The following is a 10,587-nucleotide window of genomic DNA, read 5'->3' on the forward strand; positions in this document are numbered from 1 at the left end:
CGGTTGAAAGTCCCGTAAAAGTGTCTTCATGAACATGTTATACTTAATCTTAGAATAAAACCTAAAATTTAAATTCAAAATTCATTAAAATAAAATAAAATAAAATCTTCCCTACTTGTTCTTCAATTATCTGTGTCAAATCGGGACTAGATGTTTGAGCTCAAAAATCTTGTTTGAGCTAAAAAAATTTCATGTTTTTTTTTGTGTCAAATCTCTGTACTATTTCTTCTTCATCTACATTTCACTTGTGGTATTACTGTCTTACCCACAACTCTTTAGAAAAATTGCATCCTCTTATGTCTAAAGACATTTTAAGTCAAATCAATAATGAGTCTTTTAATTGTATTTTTTGTCAAATTGTGAAACAACCAACTTTATCGTTTTATAATAATTCATATATTGCTTGTTCTCCTTTTGATCTTTCTATATTTTTGTTTGGACCCTGGTTCCACAGCTTCTATGGGAGGGGCTCGATTATTCATGTTTTATTTATGTTTATTTGATGACTAATTGGTACGAGCTGCCTCAAATTTATATTAAACTTTGTCACTATAATTAAAACACAAGTTTTCAAGGTCATTAAAGTTTTTCAATATGATAATACTATGGGATATCGTGATTCCAAACTTTTAAATTTTCTTGATGAACATGGTACTTTATCTGAATTTTCTTGCTCTAGTACGTCTCAACAAAATGGAAGAGATGAACACAAATACCATCACATTCTTGACTCTATTCGTGCAATGCTTCCTTTTTCTTCATGTCCTGGGCATACTTGGGGTGAAGCTGTTCTCACTACTGTCCATATTATCAATAGACTTCGTTCTTTTATCATACCTCTCCAGATTACAGCTTTCTTCAAGATCTTGGTTGTGTTTGTTTTGTTCTTCTTCAGCCTTATAAATATAATAAACTTGAACCTCAAGCTCACATGTGTTATTTCTTTAGTTATGGCACTAAACACAAAGGTTATCATTGTTGGAATAATATCTCTCGACGTATTATCTTATCATGTTGTACTCTGAGAGGATCACATATTCTTTAGTTTCTCCTCATTTGAGTCCATTCTCTCTACCAAATCACCTATTTTCACTAATCCCAATGATAATCTTTTTTCTAGTGATGATAATACAGGTTTTGCGTCAAGTCAACCTTTTGAGCTTCCCACTTCTCTGTCTTTTCCATCTTCCAATTATTCCAGACCGAACAATGATCTTGCTCATGCTATCATGCCTCCTCCCTCCACTTGACTTTCTAGAGTAAGAAATCCACTTCCTCATCTTGATTATAATTGCTTTTCTACTATTTTTCATCACCATGAACTTAATTCATTTAGAGAAGCCTCTACAAATTCAAATTGACAGTAAGCAGTGTAGGAAGAAATTCAGACACTAGAAAAAGTACATATTTAGAACTTGGCTAATCCTCCTTCTGATTAAGAAATTGTGGGAAGTAGATGGGTATACAAGCTCAAGACTCACTTTGATAGCTCCATTGACCATTATAAGGCACACTTGGTTGCTTAGAGATGTACATAAGAGTATGGTCTTGATTATGGAGAGACTTTTGGTCTTGTTACTCGACTCATATCTATTTGAGCTCTCCTTACCATTGCTGCAATTAAGAAATGGTTTTTCAGTCAGATAGATGTGAAAAATGCATTTCTTGATGAAAATTTGAAAAAGGGTCTATGGCCACAATTTTTTTAGTCAAAAGGTTGACTTGACACAACATTTTGGGTCTATGGCCACGGTTTTTTTGGTCACGGTAAAAAATCGTTACCATAGACCCTCTATGGTCACGGTTTTTCAACGTGACCAAAAAAAAAAGCTATGGTCACGGTTTTTTAAAAAAGGGTGGCCTAAAAGGGTCTATGGTCACGGTTTTGAGGGGTGACCTAAAGGGGTCTATGGTCACGGTTTTTTACAGTGACCAAAAAGGGTCTATAGTCACGGTTTTTCAAAAAAGGGTGACCTAAAAGGGTCTATGGTCACGATTTTGGGGGTGACCTAAAGGGGTCTATGGTCATGGTTTTAAGGGTGGCCTAAAAGGGTCTATGGTCACGGTTTTGGGGTGACCTAAAAGGGTCTATGGTCACGGTTTTTCAGAGTGACCAAAAAGGGTCTATGGTCACAATTTTTTAAAAAAGGGTGACCTAAAGGGGTCTATGGTCACGATTTTTTACAGTGACTAAAAAGGGTCTATGGTCACAGTTTTTTAGAAGGGTGACCTAAAAGGGTCTATGGTCACAGTTTTGGAAGTGACCTAAAGAGATCTATGGTCATGGTTTTGGAGGGTGACCTAAAGGGGTCTATGGTCACGATTTTGGGGGTGACCTAAAAGGGTCTATGGTCACGGTTTTTTGAAAGGGTGACCTAAAAGGGTCTATAGTCACGGTTTTGGGAGGTGACCTAAAGATGTCTATTGTCACGGTTTTGGAGAGTGACCTACAAGGTCTATGGTCACGGTTTTTGAAAGGGTGACCTAAAATGGTCTATGGTCATGGTTTTGAGGCGTGATCTAAAATTGTTTATGATAACGGTTTTGAGAGTTAATCTAAAAGGATCTATAGTCACAGTTTTAATCATTTGAATTTAAATTAATTAAGATTTTTATATATTTTTTATAATTTTAAATATTTTATATATTTAAAATTTAAAAATTTTAATAATTAAAATTTAATAAAAATTTTATGTGATTTACTTTAATATTAAAATTTTAAATCTAATTTATAAATAAAAAATTAAGTTGAATATTATTAATTTTAAATTAAAAAATGATTTAAAACTTAATAATTATTAAGTCTTGTGCTTAAGAAAAAAAACAAACAAACGTCAAAACCCTAAAACTAAAGAAGCTAAGGAAACCAACGCAGCCACACCCACACTCACCCAGCACCACGATCCTCTCCTCTCTGAAACTACACAGCATCAATGAACTATACCTAGCCCCCAGCTATCCAGTACTGCAGCCCGACCCCCCGCAGCCATGGCTGTCTCTGCCGTCACTGTAGCCACGCAATCCCCGCATCCGTCCTTGCAGCCGCTGCACCTCCCTGCAACCCCACAGCCACGCAGCGCCAGAGCGGCACAGCCACCGCAGGTCCCACACCCACGTATCCTCCACCGCCATCACAGGAAGATCCGTCGCCGTCGTTGGAAACTGTGTCGCCGTGATTGGAAGCTCTGTCATTGTTAATTTTAGTTTGAGATGGTGATGCGGTATTGGGAGACACTCAAAGTTCAAAGTACATGTAGTGTAAGATCCCAGATTTTGAAAACTAAAATATTTATGATTTATTTTATTTATTCCATAATATATTTTCAGAGATTTTTATATTAATTGAGTACCTTCTTATTAGTGATTTAAAATTTTAGTGATTAAAAAATAATGAGAATTTTATCTGCTTTAATTTGAATAATTAGATTTTAAAATTTTATTTTATGATTTAAAGGAAATTAATTTAATTATTTCTAGTTATTGAATTAAAGTATTTATTTAAAAATAAATTTGTAAATTAATAATTAATATAGTATTTTTATAAATATTAGAATTGAATTAAAATTAATTTTTAATTTACTCTACTACCCCTAAATTTTATTATAATTACCTCAACTGCCTCAATCCTAACCCTAATTTCAAAACAAACACAGAACCCTAATCTCCACCACCATTTACCACCGCCACACCGCTTCCCCTTTCTTCTAACATACCAACACACAGCAACAGAAATCAGAAGCAAGAAAGAAAAGGGAGAGAGAGATCCTAGAGTGAGGCTGCGATGGGAAAGAGAGAAGAGAGGAGGGGGAACTGCTGCCGAACCGCCACTGCGTCTTGATGCTGCCGCCGTCTTCTCGGTGGAGCCGTGCGCGAGAGAGGAAGGCCGAAAGAGAGATAGAGATTCGAGAGAGAAGAGGAAGCAGCGTTGTCACCCAGCCGCCGTGCCTCCTTACTTCCGTTGAGTCACCCATTCCCGTTGCTGTTCCGGTGCCGTGGAGCCATCGCCGCCATCATCACGAGCCGCACATCATCGCCGTTAGATCCACGTCGCGTCGCCGTGGCTGGAGCTTCTGCCGCCGCCAAGGAAGGTCGCGAAGGGAGAGAAGGAACCGCGAGCTAGAGGAGCCGTTGTCGTTGCCGTTGTTGCCGCCGCTGCCACCGTGACCGCGGGTGGAGTCTGCCGTCGAGCTGTGTGCCACTGATGGTGGTGAACCAAACGTTGCCCTTGATGCTGGAAAAGAACACCGGAGTTGCTATTCTGGTTCCGATTCCTCCATTTTTAAAACTGTAACCCTCTCATCCTTGTTCTGCTTTAAACTTGTTCCTCTGCCATGTTCTTGTTCTAATCATAGTCAGATATATTCTTATTTTAGTTCTGCCACTTTGCTTCTAAATTTCTGTTACAACTAGTATTGGTGTCGATGCTGTTTTGGGACTGTTGTAGCTGTTGCTGGTTCTGTGTGAGGTTACTGATGCGAGATAGGGAGAAAGGAATTTGTCGCAGTTATAGATTTCTTCGAGTTTCGGTTAATTAAGGTAGGGAATTTATTTTAAAATTAACTGTTTGAATTCATGAATGCTAATGAAGTTTAGTGAGTAACTGCAAATAATTTGTGAATGTTTTGTGTGATTAATTGATAGAAATCAACTTGGTTTTGTTGTTATGAGTGATTAATTGGCGGAATTAGCTTTGTTTGAGGTTGTAAAAAAATGTGATTGGTGTGGTATTGAGACTGATTTTGACTTGAGGTTGTGATTTGTGAATAATGATTTAATTGTTTGAAAGTGATTAATTACTCGAATTCCTGGTTACGCTGACTTCTTGATTTAGTTGTGGAATTGAAATTTATTTGGATATTGTTGGAAACTTGTTTGAGAATCATTGGTTACTGGATATACTGGATATGTTAATTTAATTTGACTAGATAATATTGTGTTGAGTGTTGAATTGATTTAGGCTTGTGCTCGGTCTGAAATTATTGTAATGATGGTTTAATTGTGACTATTTTCTGAATATTGAGAATGAGTGCTCTTTGTAAATTTTGGTTATATTATCAATAAATTTGGTCACTAAATTGAATGGGTTGAGAACTTTGCTGTTCTGATTGTTGTTGAGAAGAAGGTTAGTGAATTGTGGAGACTGAGGTTTGATGAACCAAAAACAGATTGAGCCTGGATTTCTAAACTGATTTCTTAAAATTGATTTCTTAACTGAAACAATAATTTTGAGGGTTTATAAATAATTTAAAATTACTAAAATTATATGGCTATAAAATATGTTGATTATTAAGAATTCTGTTGATTTGGTAAAACAATATTTTATTTTAATCGAATTGAAACTGTTAAAACTATTTTTGCTTATTCAATTTTTTATTATCATATGTGTGTATTTTTTGTTAAAACTGTTAATCTTCTTCTCAATTCTCATCCACCACCACTGAAAGTTCAGATTTACACTCACATTTTCCATACCCAGAAAGCATTCGCTGTTTTTTATATAAAAAGTTTACTTTTTTGAGAATTTGGTAGATTTGGATTCTTTGTTTTGTGTGTTATCCATAGTCAAAGATCTGAGCTTTTTGGGTTTGGTCTCTTTGTGTAAAAAGGGTGACTCATGTTAAGGGATTTCAGAGATTTGGGATTTGTGGTTTTGACCTTGTGAATCTGAGTCCGTACAAATAGGTAAGAGTTAGAAAGACTCTGTTCAAATTCTTGTATTACTTAGAATGCTTATGCTTATGTAATAATATCTACTAACACAAGTTAGTTTATGATGTAAGTGTTGAATATTCTGTTTCCTTTTTTTGCCTAATTGTGTTGTTGTAAGGCATTATGATGCTTGCTCACATTGCTTTTTAGTTAAATGGTATCCATCAATTAAGATTCCAGGGTCTAATATATGCATGATGTTACCTATTAATTAACGAAAAAATTGAATTTTGATGCGATTTGTTTAATATTTCTTTCTTATCCAAATTTTGTTTGTTTGTTTTGTTACATATATTGTAGGCATCAAGGCTTTATTAAGAAATAGGTTCTGATATGAAAGTTGAAATGTCTAAGAAAACTCCTATTTTTGTTGTTATTAGTTTAATTAGTTTTAATTTAGGTCTTTTGTGAAATTGTAGCAGTGTAGCACTAATGTTATCCATTCCTTTTTTCTAATCAGTTTTTATGTATAACTGAAATTGCTCTAAGTTATTCTTAGTAATTTATGAGTGTCAAAATAGGTAAAAGTTAATGTTGTATTCTTTTAGAATTAAATTGAATAATTAATATATAGTTCAACACAAAGTTATCATCATCGGATTATTATATTTTATTGAAATTATATTAAACAACAAGAACTGCTATATGGAATTTGGTTGTGTTAGTGTTAACTATTTGAAGTACAACTAAGAAGAGAAGAAAAATTGAAGTCCTCATGCAGACTTTCTTTTTCATTTTTCTGTTGGGATAATTTAATTACTTTCATGCAATTAGATTCTAACTTCTTGTATCTTGATGGAGATAACTATGTATGGAATGCTTTTTTCTTTTATCTTTTTTTTTTCGTTTCTTTTAAGATTAGTATTTTGTTAATTGATTATTTTGCTTTCCTACTCTCGAATGTTCTTTACCTTCTCTTGAAATTTGTTTTGGCTTTGTTGTGTACAAGATAATTTTTTTGTACTGGTAAAGATAACAGGAGTTGACTAGTTGTTGCGGCACCGTTTATAACAACTTCGAATGTTCTTTACTTTTTGATAAGAGACTTTATCCGATATTACATGTAATGGATAAATTACACCTTATTTTGATTAGTGTTGTGATGGATATTTAGTCTTTAATGAAATTTTTATGATACAGATTTATTGAATTTTTCATTCTTAGATTTATTTGTGATTATCATCATTTTGGGATGTGATTATACTTTTAAAAAAATTAAATTTCATAAAACAAATTAGGCTATGGTTACCATTTAAAAATAGGGTGACCATAGATAAACTATGGCCACAGTAAAAACGGTGACCATAGATAAGGCTATGATCACGGTTTTAAGGAAGGGTGACCATAGATAAGCTATGGCCACTGTGAAAACCATGATCATAGATAAGGCTATGGTCACGGTTTTAAGGTGGGGTGACCATAGAGGCTATGGTCACGGCGAAAAACCGTGACCATAGATAAGGCTATGGTCACAGTTTAAGGAGGGGTGACCATAGGGGCAATGGTCATGGTGAAAACCGTGACCATAGCTAAGGCTTTGATCACGGTTTTAGGTGGGGTGACCATAGAGGCTATGGTCACGGTTTTGGCCGTGACCATAGATAAGGCTATGGTCACGATTTTAGAGAGGGGTGATCATAGAGGCTATGGTCACGGTTTTAAGGAGGGGTGACCATAGAGGCTATGGTCACGGTTTTTATGCGTGACCATAGATTAACCTATGGTCACGGTGAAAAAAGTGGCTTAAAGTGTCAGATTTTGAAAATTGAAACTGTGACCATAGAAACCGTGACTATAGATTAAAAAACCGTGAACATAGACCTATGGCCACGAGAGAATAGGCCACGGTAAAAACCGTGACCATAGGTTCAAAACCGTGACCATAGATCTATGGTCATCCTTTTTACTAGCTATGGTCACGATTTTTTATCATGACTATAGGCCTTTTTTTTGTAGTGACTATTGTATGTTGATAACATGATCATTACTGGAGATAATGTTGATAGTATTACTGATCTTAAAGCATCCTTTCACCACACCTTTAAGATGAAAGATATTGAATCTCTCAGTTATTTTCTTGGTCTTGAAGTAATATCCTCTGATGAATGATGATGGTATTTTTCTCTCTCAAACTAAGTATGCTTCCGATATTCTCGCTCAAGTCAGTATTATAGATAGTTGCACTGACTCTACTCCTCTTGAGTCTAACATTCTATTTACTCTTGTGGATGCTATTGTTCTGGATAATCCTACTCTTTATCGAAAGTTAGTTAGAGGTCTACTCTACTTGACTGTCACATGACCACATATTGTCTATCCTGTTCATGTTGTTAGCAAGTTCTTGTCAGCTCCTCGCACTACTCATTATGCGACAGTTCTTCGCATCCTTTGCTACATCAAAGGCATTCTATTTCACGGACTTCATTTTTTTGCACACTCTTCTTTAACCCATTCAAGTGTACTCAAATGCTAACTGGGCTAGTGATCCTACTGATCATTGTTCTACTATAAGTTACTATTTATTTTTTGGTGACTCTCTTATTTCCTGTGAGCTGAGAAGAAAATATTCACTGCTCGATTAAGTATTAAAGCTGAATACCATGCTCTCGCTGACACCATTGTCTCAATTCATTGGCTTCTCGAAGATTTGGCTACCACTCAATCATCCCCGACTAATATTTTTTGTGACATCAACCGAAGTGCTATTTATATTGCCCATAATGATGTTTTTTATGAGTGCACTAAACATATTGAGATTGATTGTCACTTTGTCTGGCAATATTTTCTTATTAGTACTATTCGTTTTGTTGCTATTGGGACTCTAGATCAGACTGCTGATATCTTGATAAATGTCTATTATCATACTCATTTTCAAATTCTAGTGTCCAAATTTAAGATGGTATATCTTTAGCTTCCACTTGAATTTAAAAGAGGATGATAGAATATAATTAGGATCAATTAAATTTTTTTAGCATATTCGTATATTTATTATGAGTCCCGCTAGGGAGCCAATAAAGTATCTATACAATGACTACAATAGGCTGTTTATTAATCCCAATATGAATTAAAAATAAGGAGTAACCCATTTTTACCATAATTAACCTAATTGCCTGTTCAGTTTTATTTTAACCCCTATTTTCAAAATTTTCCCAATTCCTCTATTCTGAACGGAAGCAATGCTACCACCCAAAATTCCCATTATCGAAGCTGAACATCCCGTCCCCAGCAGCCGCCGCATGACCTTTGAACTGCGTCCCTACCGCACAGGACTTCAGGGGCCAACCTCGCTCGCACACATCCTCTGTTGCTAGCAGCTTTTGCTGGGCATTGTGAGGGCTGAGCATCCTCGTCCAAGGTGCCGCCTAATACAAAGGATCTGCTGCGTGCCGCCATCCTCTCTTGGAGCAACCCATGAGCACCGTCGCTGCTGAACACCCGGCCGCTCCCTCTCCGCACGATCTGGAGCCCTAATCTCCGCCGACGCGACCTGCACGACCCAACGTCGTTCATGCTCGCTGTTCTGTGTCAGCCGGCGGTCTGGGACCTCCTCCTGTGTGACCATTTGAGGGTGCAAACCTACAATCATCGATGTTTACCGGTTAGTGACTTGATGTCTTTTTCACATGATTCCTATTTCTACTGTTTCTAGTGCTGGATACTGGTTATATGGCTGAGTTGTTGAATTTCTGACAGTGAAAACCTCACTTGCTGCATGATTATTGTGTCGAAACTTGTTGATTAAAATTGTGATGTGGATGGTTGGTTTTGATTTAATTTTTTCGCGGGAAGAATTGCAAAGACTTAGTTTAAATATGCTCTTTTTTTTTCTCACTGTGTGGACCATTGTTGATATCTAGTTGACACTGTGTAGATGGTTACTTTAGCAGGTTATTAGATGGTTATTTTCTATGTCAAAAAAATAAATAATATAACCATGTGCAATAACAAATTTATAAAGTATGATTTCTGTTAATTTCTTTTTAAATTTATTTGTTAGATTAATATTTTTTAGTCAAATAATTAACGTTGAATAGAAGAATGATTAAATTAGTTGAACAATTATTTTTATTTCAGTAGTTGAATCTGTGGTAAATATTGGGTACCAACAAACAAAGGGTTTTTTGTCCTAATTTGTTGAGAAAGTAATAAAAAGAAAGAAGTGAATTATTGTATAAAGGATTATTTTTTCTTTGTATTTTTTTTAATTTGTTGAATAAAATTCTTCTACACAATAACATAAGAATGTCTTTGTAAGGAGACGTATTGGAACGATTATTTTGTATAGCATGGACTTTTTTCTACTAAATTAACTATTCGACTTATGATGATTTTTATCCATAGAGAATTTTTTTCTTAAGTATGGTCATCACTTCCTACTATTTTTCTTCATCCGCTAAAGTGGACTTAGAATATTACTAATAATCTAATCTATTGATCTCTATTTGTTTTTACTTTGCGGATATCTTGATGTGCACAAGATAAATTAAAGTGTGAATATGTTGGTTAGTTTACTAAACATTTGGATTGTCGATTTTGATGATGGTGAATGTTATTTTGATCCTAGTACACTATCAGCATGTTTGAATGAGTTGCTGTTTGATGGGTGATAAACCACTATTTTACGGTTTATCTTGTATTCAATTGAATGGTTTTATCAAGTTTTACCCATTTATTCATATGATTTGCATGATTTTATAATTCCTTCCTAGTGTTATTCTATGGTTGAAAACTTGCTTCCTAGAGATCTTTAATTTGTATATTTTAATTCTCTTTTATACCATTTGATGCTGTGATCCATGTGTTAAGTGTTTCAGGCTTTATAGGGCAGGAATGGCTTAGAGAATGGAGAGGAAGCTTGCAAAAATAGAAGGAACACAA

Source organism: Arachis hypogaea, chromosome 11, assembly GCF_003086295.3.
Source record: "Arachis hypogaea cultivar Tifrunner chromosome 11, arahy.Tifrunner.gnm2.J5K5, whole genome shotgun sequence".
NCBI lineage: Eukaryota > Viridiplantae > Streptophyta > Magnoliopsida > Fabales > Fabaceae > Arachis > Arachis hypogaea.